Genomic DNA, 12350 nt, shown 5'->3' on the forward strand with positions numbered 1-12350 from the left:
TGTCTGGTTTGTAGTCCCACATGGCAATGACACCTTCTGAGCATGGTATTAATGAGTTTCTTCCTCTACCTCAAAAGGGAATTTCCCATGTTCTTATGGCTAAGACCTGATTTCCAGAACCTTACATGCTGATGGGATGATTCCTCCTCCCAGTTTCTTCACCCTGCTTATTCCAGAAGGAGTCTACCATCCATCCCTGAGTAATTTCCCTCTGGATATAGTTGGAGATTTGTGTCTCATTGCCTATATCTGGGGGTTTTGCATGAAATGCTGGAGGTTGGAGGGGTTAGATTAGAAAAGTAGAAGCTGGGAGGCATCGTGACTGGGAGAGACAGTGAAGAGTAGGGTAGGGAATCCCTGCAGACACAAGGAGATGCTCAGCAGTGGAACTCACCTTGTTGCTTGATGGGTGCCTGACACTACATTGCCCATTCAGGTCACCCCCAACCAGCCTCAAAAATCCTTCTGGGAAGGATTCTTCCTTCTGGGAAGGAAGACAAGAAGATGACCATGAGCCAGCAATGTGCCCTTGTGGCCAAGAAGGCCAATGGCATCCTGGGGTGCATTAGAAAGGGTGTGGTTAGTAGGTCAAGAGAGGTTCTCCTCCCCCTCTATTCTGCATTGGTGAGGCCACACCTGGAGTATTGTGTCCAGTTCTGGGCCCCTCAGTTCAAGAAGGACAGGGAAGTGCTTGAAAGAGTCCAGCACAGAGCTACTGAGATGATTAAGGGAGTGGAACATCTCCCTTATGAGGAAAGGCTGAGGGAGCTGGGTCTCTTTAGTTTGGAGAAAAGGAGACTGAGGGGTGACCTCATCAATGTTTTCAAATATGTAAGGGGTGAGTGTCAGGGAGATGGAGTTAGGCTTTTCTCAGTGGTGACCAGTGATAGGACAAGGGGTAATGGGTGTAAATTGGAGCATAGGAGGTTCAAGTTGAATATCAGAAAGAATTTTTTTACTGTAAGGGTGACAGAGCCCTGGAACAGGCTGCCCAGGGGGGTTGTGGAGTCTCCTTCACTGGAGACATTCAAAACCCACCTGGACACGTTCCTAGGGGATGTACTCCAGGGGGCCCTGCTCTGGCAGGGGGGGTTGGACTAGATGATCTTTCGAGGTCCCTTCCAACCCCTAGGATTCTATGATTCTATGAAGGGTTAGGAGGTGGCAAACTGGAAAAATGAGTTGGCTGCAGGTCAGGACCTGTGCTGGGTTAGGGCAGGACCAGGAAGAGGACTGGTTTCCCTGATGCTGGGAGTGAAGATTGGCAGAAAGTCTCCTCCTCTTGCCTTGGAAACCCTTCAGAAACATCACCAGGACACAAGTTCCTCCTCCTCTCTTCTGAACTCTCTATCAGCAGCATACAAAGTTGGTTCAGATCACCTGGCATCACACAACCACCCAAGACCTGGCTGAAGGTCAAGTCATTCTCTGGGCTGAGAGGTGTTTGCTGGGTGAGGCACAAGCACAATATTTGTTTTATCTTGGTGGGGTTTTTTTTTTTGTTTTTTTTTTTTTTTTTGCCCAAGCAAGTTGTCTCTTGACATTGCTGGCTGAGCAGTTTAATCAGTTCTTCTCCTCTCTCTTCCACAAGGCCTAAAATTGAGCACAGCCTCTTCAAACAACTCAATCCATCATGTGTACAAGACATTTCTATTCAAAAATAGGTTCAAATCACAGCTCACTTATTTAAAAAATAAACAGTTGAGCAATAAAATGGATGAATTCCTTATTTTTTTTTTCCAGGGCTGCAGTTGCATTGTGGACTGAAGGGAAACATGAAATTCTTCAGCAAGATTACCTCTTAGAGATAGAAAAGATAAAGCCACTGGGGTGATTTTTATGGTAGGATATTTTACAGGGATGCTCAGAAGAAATGAAAAGTGTTGTTTCTATTATTGCTGGGATGCTACATTTGCTACTGGTAGTTAATAGTTAGTACTCATTCTCTCTGTAGATAAGGATTAGGTAGTTGACAACCCAGAAGAAGCTACAAGTAGTGTCACTACCTGACGTGAAAAATACCACCAAGGTCCCCCGAATTCAACCCAAATTGTGGTTAAAACCATTTGATAAATATGGAGGAAATCTCTGGGGCAGAGAGAGCAGAGGATCTGGTATTTAAAGACCAGAAGTTCCTTGCTGTGCTCCACATTTCCTTCATGGCCTGGGGCAAGTTACACAACATTTCCATACCTCTGCCTTGTACAGATCTTATCAGATCCACTAAAACAAAAGAAGGTCAGATAGTGACTTTAATGGGGCCAGGGGAGAGACTTGAGCTAAAAATAAATTGGAATAGAGTCAGCTAGAATAGCAGAGTGGAGGGGAAGGTTCCTCAGACCCAACCCACCCTGTAGAGCTACATTCCTCCTCCTAATTCTGCACACACAGGTGTGCAGTGAAGGTTTTTTTGTGGTCCAAATAGACCAAGAGAGAACCTGGAGTTAATTCTGCTCTGCCAGTTATTAAAACACATGACAGTCACTGAAGCAACCAAAACCCTACCTTTTGGTTGCAGAACATCCCTAAATAACTGGAATTTCTAAAGTCCAGTAACTTTACACTTTCTGTTTACTTAACAGAAGGTTAAGGCTGGCTGGACAAAGCTGATGAAACCAAGCTCATCCCATGACTTCTTGACTATTTCCACCACCATCCTCCACTCAACAACTTTGTGTGGCAGAGGGATCCCTCACTGGTTCATTTCTGACCTTACCTTAAACTCTAATGATGCCTTTCTAAACGAAATCCCCTGCAAAACAGGTGCTGCAGCTGACAACTGTGCTGGTTTGGGCCAGGATAAAGGGGATTTTCTGTCTTGGACTTTTGCTTTCAGCTGAGTCTCTTGGAAGGAGCTGCACTTGCTGAAATGAACAGCAAGTTTCTCAGGCAGTGGCTGCTGCTGGGACTGATCCCACTCGATGTTTAGAGTTCCAGCTGGAGAATGGGGTGCAGAACCAAGGCCACTGCTCAGCTCTGAGGAACATTTGGCCCTCTGCAAGGAGAAAAGGAGTCAAGAGGTCCCAGCTGCAGCCCTCCTTTGGGGAGGAACAGACAAGAGAAATGGCCAGAATTGACCAAACAGAGGATTCCATCCCATCCACCTCATCCTCAGGAGAAATTGGAGGGATCACCAGGGTCAAAGCCCTTCCTGCTTCCCCTTCTTCCCCTGTGCCTGTTTGCTTGGGCATCCTGGGAGGATTCCATCCCTTCCTCTGCCTGTGCTCCTGATCCATGCCAGCCTGAATCTGTGTGTTCCTGCCTCCAGCTCCCCACTGCTGCTGAGCCCAGGAGTCCAGCCTGGACTTTCCCAGGGCTGCCCTGCAGCCTGGGTGGGGATGGGAGAGTTATTGGGGGAAAGGGGGGAGGAACCTGGGATCAATGTTCCTGGATATTTGTATATATATTTTGTAATTTTTTTTCCTATTTCTCATTCCTGTTTCATTAAAGTTGTGTAGTTTGGTTTCCAACCCATCAGTCTCTCTCCCTTATTCTCTCTCCTTCCTTTATCTGGGAATAGAGGGGGATTAATAGGGAGCATCTGATATTTGGTTTAATTGCTGGGCCAGAGTTAAACCCTGACAACTCTTCTGGGGATGCCCTCAAATCTACAGGGTTCCCATTGCAGCCCTGACCTCCTCCTTATACAGGTTCTCTGATTTCTCATCCATAAGCCCCTACAGTGTGGAACCATCTTCCTACAATGTCCCCAGCTCATTAAAATTCCCCTTGTCCACTCTCAGAAACTGTGACCCAGCCCCAAGCTTTGCTGCTGACCCTCCTCCTTTTGACTGAAAGAGGGTGGATTTAGATTAAATATCTGGAAAAAAGAATTATTATGAGGGTGATGAAACCCTGGCACAGGTTGTCCAGAGAAGCTGTGGATGCCCCATCCCTGGAAGTGTCTCAGGCCAGGTTGGATGTGGCTTGGAGCAACCACTTGTGTCTTTTGCTCTGGATTTGCACTCAGCTGCATCCTGGAAAGTTGCTTTTTGCCAGGAAAAGAAAAGTTGCTTTCTGCTTGTCTCCTCACAAAGATCAATCCAAGAGAAAATGACACTACTGCTGTCTATAAAACCCGATGTTTCTGTAGTGAAGAGAAATGTTTCTGCTTAAAACACTGATGTTTGGGCAAAGACTTGTATTTTGGCATCTATGTGGTAATTAAAAAGAGGGGAAGGTGTGGCTAAGATTTCAAATGCTTGGTTGAGCTGCAATAATTCAAACACATCCGACCTCTGCTGTTTCTCTCCAGGTGAAACTTTAAAAAAAGCAAAGTTTGATGCTAGAATTGGACCATTCCACATTTAAATGGGCACAATTTAAGGAAATTGATTAAGAAAACAACCCTCTCTGCCCTCCCTCCTTCATGCCATAGAGGCAGGGAATGGAAATCCTTTGCTCATGTGCAGTCCTTGCATCTGGATCAGCTCCAGTTGCCTGGGGGTGAAATAGCAGAGCATTTCTCAACAGTTCTCACACCCAGGTCCTGTCAAAGACAGCTGTTTCCCCACCCTTCCTAATCCCATGTGGTTAATTTATCATCTTTGCTGCTTCTGCTGCAAATGCTCTGTTAGCAGGTACACTTCAAATGAAGCATCTCTCCTCTGCTTTTCCTTGAGGAGGCCCAGAAACGAATAATAAAAAAAAACAAAAAATATTTCCTTGACTGTGGAGATTTATTAATGTGATGCTTTCCAGTGTCCAGGAGAAGCAAGGAGGCTGAAGACAGTTACATGCCAGAAATGATCTGTGACCTACTCCTCAACCCTTTATCTACTGAAGAAGTGATGAAAAGCTAATGACACTCATTTGATGCAAAGACAACCAGAGAGAACAACCCTGGCATGAAAAAAAACCCAGCAAAGAAAAACCAATCATCTCAGAGAGCAAGGGCACTCATGGGGTGAATGGAAAATTGGCCCAAATTCCCCCTTCTGGGAATTTTGAGGAAAACTTTTACTCTCTTGATCGTGTAGAAAGTGTTGGCTGTCTAAAAGCCCAGGGAAGTTGTGAAAGTTTGGGTCAAAAGCCTCAAAGAAGCCTCCAGAGAAACCTCATTGCTGCCCTTGGCAACTGTGAGCAGAGTCTGCACACCTGAAACTGAGGCTGAACATGTGTGGGCATGAGAGAGATGGGATTTGTTTTGCTGCCTGGCATCTCTACTGAGTTTCACCTCCCTCCTTCTACCTCAAATGTCCTCTGAGGACATCAACAAAACCCCTCCTTAACCTATTTATCTTTTTCTCCTTTCTGATCAACCCAACACCATCCCAAGCACGAGGAGGTTGCAAGCAAACCAAGCGCCTTCCCTCACCCATATTTTGCCCTTCTCCTTCCTCTCTTTCATTTCATCCTTGTTCCAACCACATCATTTCAACAACTGCTTCTGTGACCTGCTCTCTACAAAGAAGTCTCCTCTCTTCTTTCTCTTAACATCTGGGAGAGCTGATGTCACCTTATGTCCCTTTCTACAGATGCTTGGCTGGCTCAAACATTCGTGGAGACCTTTCAGGTGGGCACAAAGGGCAGATGACTGCATTGTAACAGTTTAAGAGGTTAACTGTCAAATAAATATTTAATTTTCATAGATCCATATTTCCCTAAGACTGAGACATTCCTGGGGAGCACTCAAGTAACTTCTGTTGGCAGGTTACTCACAGGCCAAAAAAGCTACTCCAGGAAATCTGGCCCAGGTACTACAAAAACCTCTGTAGTGTCATTTTCTCCCCTTAATAAGAAGACAAGAAGTCTATTCTAATTAAAAAAAGAATAAGTTCTTGCAGGGCTTTTATCAATGATATTTTTATCCATAATTCTTTTCTACAATGTTGGTGAGACCCTGGCCCAGGTTGCCCAGAGAAGCTGTGACTGCCCCATCCCTGGAAGTGTTGAAGCCCGGGTTGGATGGGGCTTGGAGCAACCTGGTCTGGTGGGAGGTGTCCCTGCCCATGGCAGGGGGGTTGGAACTGGGTGGTCTTTAAGATCCTTTCCAAGCCATCCTGTGATTGCATGAGTCAAGAATTAACTGGTGCCTGGAATTCCAGAAGAAATTCAAATGTAGTCATTACCTGGGCCTCCCTGAAAATAAATTGCCCCCTTGTGATGCTCTTTGAGCATTATCCTCTGTGTTCCAGGGACTATTTGAGGGTAAATCAAGTTCAACAACCTATTCTACTACCTCCTAGGATCAAGCTTAACAAACAAGAGGTGGAATGTACCTGCATATTCCTCAGAAATGCCAGCTGAGCAAAGGATGAGGAAAGAAGTTTCTTCAAAATCATGGAAACCAAAATATAAACCACTTTCTACTTTTCTAGCCCTCTAGGGATAAAACCAACAAGCTCCAGGCCAAGAGATCACAGTTATATGAGGAAATCAAGCCAGACCAGTGGAGAATTCTCTGGGCACTGAAAGTTACTCATCCCTACTGATCCCAAGAAATCTCCCAAACAATTCCTGGCAATGACAGATGAGTTAACACCAGACCAATCCCAGGAGGCAGTTTGGCTGCAACCAGCTTGTTTAGGCAAGAAAAAGGATCATAGCCCATTCCTTCGTAGTCAGCTTCAGTACCAGAGACTGATCCTCAACATCTTTAGGTTTTTTAGGTGCTCTGATGTCAGGTTTAGAGAAGAAGCAGAGTCTGTTGCTGTTGAAACATGCAGCAAAAGCCTGAATGTTGGCTGAGGCTTGAAGGGGTGGAGATCACCAATAAAGGGGTGGAAATCACCAATAAAAGGTGGCATGAAGCTATCATTGAACTCTGGGAATTCTGGGGCAGGAGATGAAGCAGCCACAGAGGAAGGATGGTTGGGCTGACTCAACAGTTTGTGTCAAGCTTTCTTGTTAAAACACCAATCTGCAAAAAAAAAAAAAAAAAAAAAAAAAAAAAAAAAAAACTGGTTTATCATTAATTAATAGCAGCTTCTAGGTGCTGAGTAGTCTGATAAAGGAAATCCCCCTTCCAAATGGTCCCAGAAGTTCTCAGACTGAGCCATTCCCTCCCAGCTTGTCCAAACCCTTGGTAAAGTTCCAGTAGTCACTACCTCAACCCTACTCAAGGTCTATGCAAAGTTGTTGGGTGTTGCTTGTCCATGCAAAGTCCAGATCCAGAGCTTCACATTTGTATTTTCTTTGCTCAGCAGCTTTACTTCATGTCCAGGTTGGACCATTTTGCTTACCTGTTTGCAAAATTGGGGGACTCCTGCAATGAGGGAGGCTTGGGGCAACCACAAATGACACTTCTATTCCCTTGTTTTCCAATAACTGTGTCCTGGAGAAACATCTCATCCCTACAGACCTGTTTGTAGATGATTGGAAGCTGTGGGATGGATGTTCCTTCTGCAAATGTGGAAGAAAATGGATTCAGTGATTAATGGGAGGAAATTTAAGAAGCCCAAATGCCAGATTCTGCACCTGGGAAGGAGGAAATCTGGGCATGAGTATAAACTCGAAGAGGAGAAGCCCTGCAGAAGGGAATTTTGGGGGTGTTGGTTGACAGCAGCTTTGACATAAATCACTGGGTGCCCTGGCAAACCAGAGGGCAAACTGCATCCTGGGCTTCATCCAACACAGCATCACCAGCCCAAAAAAAGGGGTGATTATTCTGCTGTATTCAGCATTGGTGGAGCCTTGCCTTGGACACTGTGTACTGTAAGTAATGTGTACACCTTGAGTCCTGTGTCCAGTTCTGGGCCCCTCAGCTCAGGAAGGAGATTGAGGTGCTGGAGCAGGTCCAGAGAAGAGCAAGGAGGCTGGGAAGGGATCCAGCACAAGTCCTGTGAGGAAGGGCTGAGGGAGCTGGGGGTGTTGAGGCTGGAGAAGAGGAGGCTCAGGGGAGACCTCATCACTCTCTCCAACTCCCTGAAAGGAGGTTGGAGCCAGGGGGGGGTTGGGCTCTTTTCCCAGGCAACTCTCAGCAAGACAAGAGGGCACAAGAGGTCTCAAGTTGTGCCAGGGGAGGTTTAGGTTGGACATTAGAAAGAATTTCTTTCTGGAGAGGGTGATCAGCCATTGGAATGGGCTGCCCAGGGAAGGGGTGGATTCTCCATCCCTGGAGATATTTCAAAAGAGCCTGGATGTGGCACTCAGTGCCATGGGCTGGGAACTGCAGCGGGAGTGGATCAAGGGTTGGACTTGATGATCTCTGAGGTCCCTTCCAACCCAGCCAATTCTGTGATTCTATGATTCTATACACTTTCTGGTCCCCACCATCCGTGAAGGATGAGAAGGTCCTGGAATATGTCCAGAGGCAGGCAACAAAGCTGGTGACAGGGTTGGAAGGTATGGCTTTTGAAGCTAAAGACTTTGAGTGTGTCTGGTTTGAGGAAAAGGACTCTGAGAGGTGACCTCAGTGCTTTTTGCAGCTTCCTGAGGAAGGGAAGAGGAGAGAAAGGTGCTGAGCTCTTCTTCCTGGAACAGAACAATAGGATGCATGGGATTGGTTCAAAGCTGCAACATGGGAGGTGTAGCCTGGACATTAGGAAGAATTTCTTAACTGAAAAGGTGATCAGAGAGTTGAACAGGCTTCTTAGAGAGGTGGTCAATTCCCAAGCCTATCAATGATTAAGTCATTTGGACAATGCCCCTAATAATGTGCTTTAATTTTTGGTCAGCTCTGAACTGGTCAGAAATTTGGACTAGATGATCATTGCAGGTGCCTTCCAACTGAAATCTTCTCTTTCCTTTCCTTTCCTTTCCTTTCCTTTCCTTTCCTTTCCTTTCCTTTCCTTTCCTTTCCTTTCCTTTCCTTTCCTTTCCTTTCCTTTCCTTTCCTTTCCTTTCCTTTCCTTTCCTTTCCTTTCCTTTCCTTTCCTTTCCTTTCCTTTCCTTTCCTTTCCTTTCCTTTCCTTTCCTTTCCTTCACCCCCTGTGATAAAATAAAATGAAATAAAATGAAATACATGAAATGAATTAAATAAACGAAATAAATGAAATAAATGAAATTAATGAAATTTTAAAAAGAAATAAAGAAAAAAAAAAAAATATTGGACACATTTGTGTCCCAGAAACAACATGGAAATATTTGCTTCCATGCTGCTGGCATCAGGATTAAGACATGGATGGAAACAAGTCCAAAGTCCTCAGGCTAAAGTAGACCAAACTGCTGCTTTTTTTCCTGTTGGATGCTGTGATAAGAAGCAGACACCATTCTGAAGACATTCCAGGATGCAGAAGGCAAAGTGGACACTTTGGAGAAGGCTGGGAAATGGAAGCTGTGCTGGTTTCCTTCACTTCAGAGAACTTTCTGTCCAAGAAGAACCAAAGAGAAGAAGGTTTCCATCAACTTCATCATTAACGAAGGCCAACACAAAATTCAGGAATATCCCTGATGTCCCCAAAACCCATCACAACCAAGTGAATGTTTCCCTTTTATCATCCTATAATCCCAGTCACTTCAAGAGTCCCTCCCCAGAGCTGCCATTAGAGTTCAGCAGAAATGAAACGGGAATCACTCTCCTCTTGCCCACACATTAAAAAAAAAAACAAAAAAACTTTCCAAAACTCTTCAGCCCCTCTTCCAACCCAGCAGAGGTGCTCTGTGGTCACTCCTCCCTTCATCACCCATTTCTCCCACCTCCCATACCCCATATACTTTCACTTTCCCAAACACTGATTGCCAGGACACCAGCACAGACAAATTAGACCTTGAATTATGGAAAATTTGTTTCACCTGTGCCCAGAGCTGAACACTATTCTTGTCCATGAATCCTTAATTCCCTGGGGACTATTTGCACACCTAGAATCCCAACTGGTTCATCTCCCCAACATCCTTCTAGGACAGGGTGGTACCATTGGGCTCACTGAGGAGATGGGTATTGAAGGCTGAGGAAATTAATGGTTTGTCTGGAAAGCTACTGCTAGAAAGGACATAGAGCCCTTCCTCTCAAGTGTCTAGCAAGAATTCTTCTTATATTTAGTCCAAACCAGCCTTTCCTTCTTTGTCTCCATGCCAGTTTGCCCGTCACGTGCAGACATCGTGTTGATCTGACCTTGAGCAATTCCCAGGCTGAAACTAAACTTGGAAAATCTCTCCAGAGAAGTGAAGGATCTTCCTGATTCCACTTTTCTGTGATCTAGAGCCAGGTCATGGTGACTGGGCCACCCATCTGTCCACTGAGCATGGAAAAACCAGTGAGTACATCTCTGGCATCCTCTGGGTGTTCTCAAGGAACTCTGTGTCCTCCTTATGTTGGGAATTCCAGAATTGGACATAGTGGTCTCACAAGGACAGAGGAGAATCCTAGGATGACTCCAGTTGGAAGGGACCTTGAAGATCACCCAGTTCCAAGGTAGAGTAGAGGAGGGAATGAACTTGTTTATGAGCATTTTTTGGGAGCATATCTGGACCTTTTGTACTGTATGGCAGATTTGTAAGAGTTCTGGGATGGGAAAATATCCTGTTTTGTCTCAACTTGAATGCAATAAACTTTTTTATTGCATTTGGATGTAGTTATTTCTATTTCTAGGCAGCTGTCTCCAGGCTGTCTGTATCCCCGAAGTCAAAAGAATTTTCTATCTTGGATATTTTCTATCTTGGATAACTGAGTGGTTTAATTTCATCTTCAGTTTTCCTCTATCACATTTTCACTGCTGTTTTTTTTTTTTTCTTTCTCAATATAAGGGCTGGATAATTTTAACTTCTAAATTTGAAATCATTTTGACAATTGCAAATCTTAACTTTCTGTGATTTTTAACCTCTCTCACATAGTTTTGCCTGCTGCTCAGTTTTTACTTCCATTTTTTAGGCTTCCCTCTCATTCTTAGGATGATCTTTGAAATGGTTATTCACTCATTTCAGGTCACTGTTATTCTCCTGTAGTTCTTTTTCCTGCACTTTTCCTCTTTGTCATGGAAACAGGTTTCTGAACCTTGGATTTTTGGGAACCACATCCTTTGCATTCACATTCTCAGATTCACAGTTCACTCACCCTTTCTCCAGCTACTGTTTATCAGTGTTTACTTTTGATATTTGTTGAGCTTAAATTAAACCAATCCAACACTCAGATGGACACAGGAAGAATATTATTCCAAGTGTGTTAGGCTCCTGAGCCCAGGCATCAGTATATTCCATCTGAAAAAAAAATCTCAGCAAGGAGGGGACATATGGGAGTGAAAGGGAAGAGACATTTGGTCTGTGCTGTAGGTGGATAAATTGAGCTGAAAACAGATTAGATCAAAATTAAGGTGAAGAGTTAAACTCTAGGGAGGCAGCTGAGCTTTGGAAATATGTAGGATACCCAGAAGAAACACACCTGGAGAAAGCAAATGAAGAGAGAGCATTGGCTGTGGTCATTTCACATTTATTCCTGACCACATTCAGACACTGTTATTAATGCAGTGGTAGCTTCAATGTGTCCCTGTATTTCTATCTTCAGCATTTTTTTTTTTCTTCATAACAAGCCATGGAAGTAACCTCATCAGAAAAAAATAACCATCAGTTGTCCAAGAGGATTATAGATTGTCCTGGTTTGGGCCAGGATAAAGGTGATTTTCTGTCTTGAACTTTTGCTTTCAGCTGAGTCTCTTGGAAGGAGCTGCACTTGCTGAAATGAACAGCAAGTTTCTCAGGCAGTGGCTGCTGCTGGGACTGATCCCACTCGATGTTTAGAGTTCCAGCTGGAGAATGGGGTGCAGAACCAAGGCCACTGCTCAGCTCTGAGGAACATTTGGCCCTCTGCAAGGAGAAAAGGAGGCAAGAGGTCCCAGCTGCAGCCCTCCTTTGGGGAGGAACAGACAAGAGAAATGGCCAGAATTGACCAAACAGAGGATTCCATCCCATCCACCTCATCCTCAGGAGAAATTGGAGGGATCACCAGGGGCAAAGCCCTTCCTGCTTCCCCTTCTTCCTGTGTCCCTGTTTGCTTGGGCATCCTGGGAGGATTCCATCCCTTCCTCTGCCTGTGCTCCTGATCCATGCCAGCCTGAATCTGTGTGTTCCTGCCTCCAGCTCCCCACTGCTGCTGACCCCAGGAGTCCAGCCTGGACTTTCCCAGGGCTGCCCTGCAGCCTCGGTGGGGATGGGAGAGTTCCTGGGGGAAGGGGGGAGGAACCTGGGATCCATTTTCCTGGATATTTCTATAGATTTAGTAAATTTCTTTCCTATTTCTCATTCCTGTTTCCTTAAAGCTGTGTAGTTTAGTTTCCAACCCATGAGTCTCTCTCCCTTATTCTCTCCCCTGTCTTTATCAGGGAGGGGAGGGGGATTATTATTGAGCATCTGGTATTTGGTTTAATTGCCAGGGCAGTGCTAAACCATGACACAGACAACCATGCATTCAGCTCCACTGAGCAACACACTGAGTTAGGGGAAAGGAAGGCAGTTACTGGGAACATAGCCAGAAAGAC

This window comes from Heliangelus exortis, chromosome 2, assembly GCF_036169615.1.
Source record: "Heliangelus exortis chromosome 2, bHelExo1.hap1, whole genome shotgun sequence".
In the NCBI taxonomy this organism is placed as follows: Eukaryota; Metazoa; Chordata; class Aves; order Apodiformes; family Trochilidae; genus Heliangelus; species Heliangelus exortis.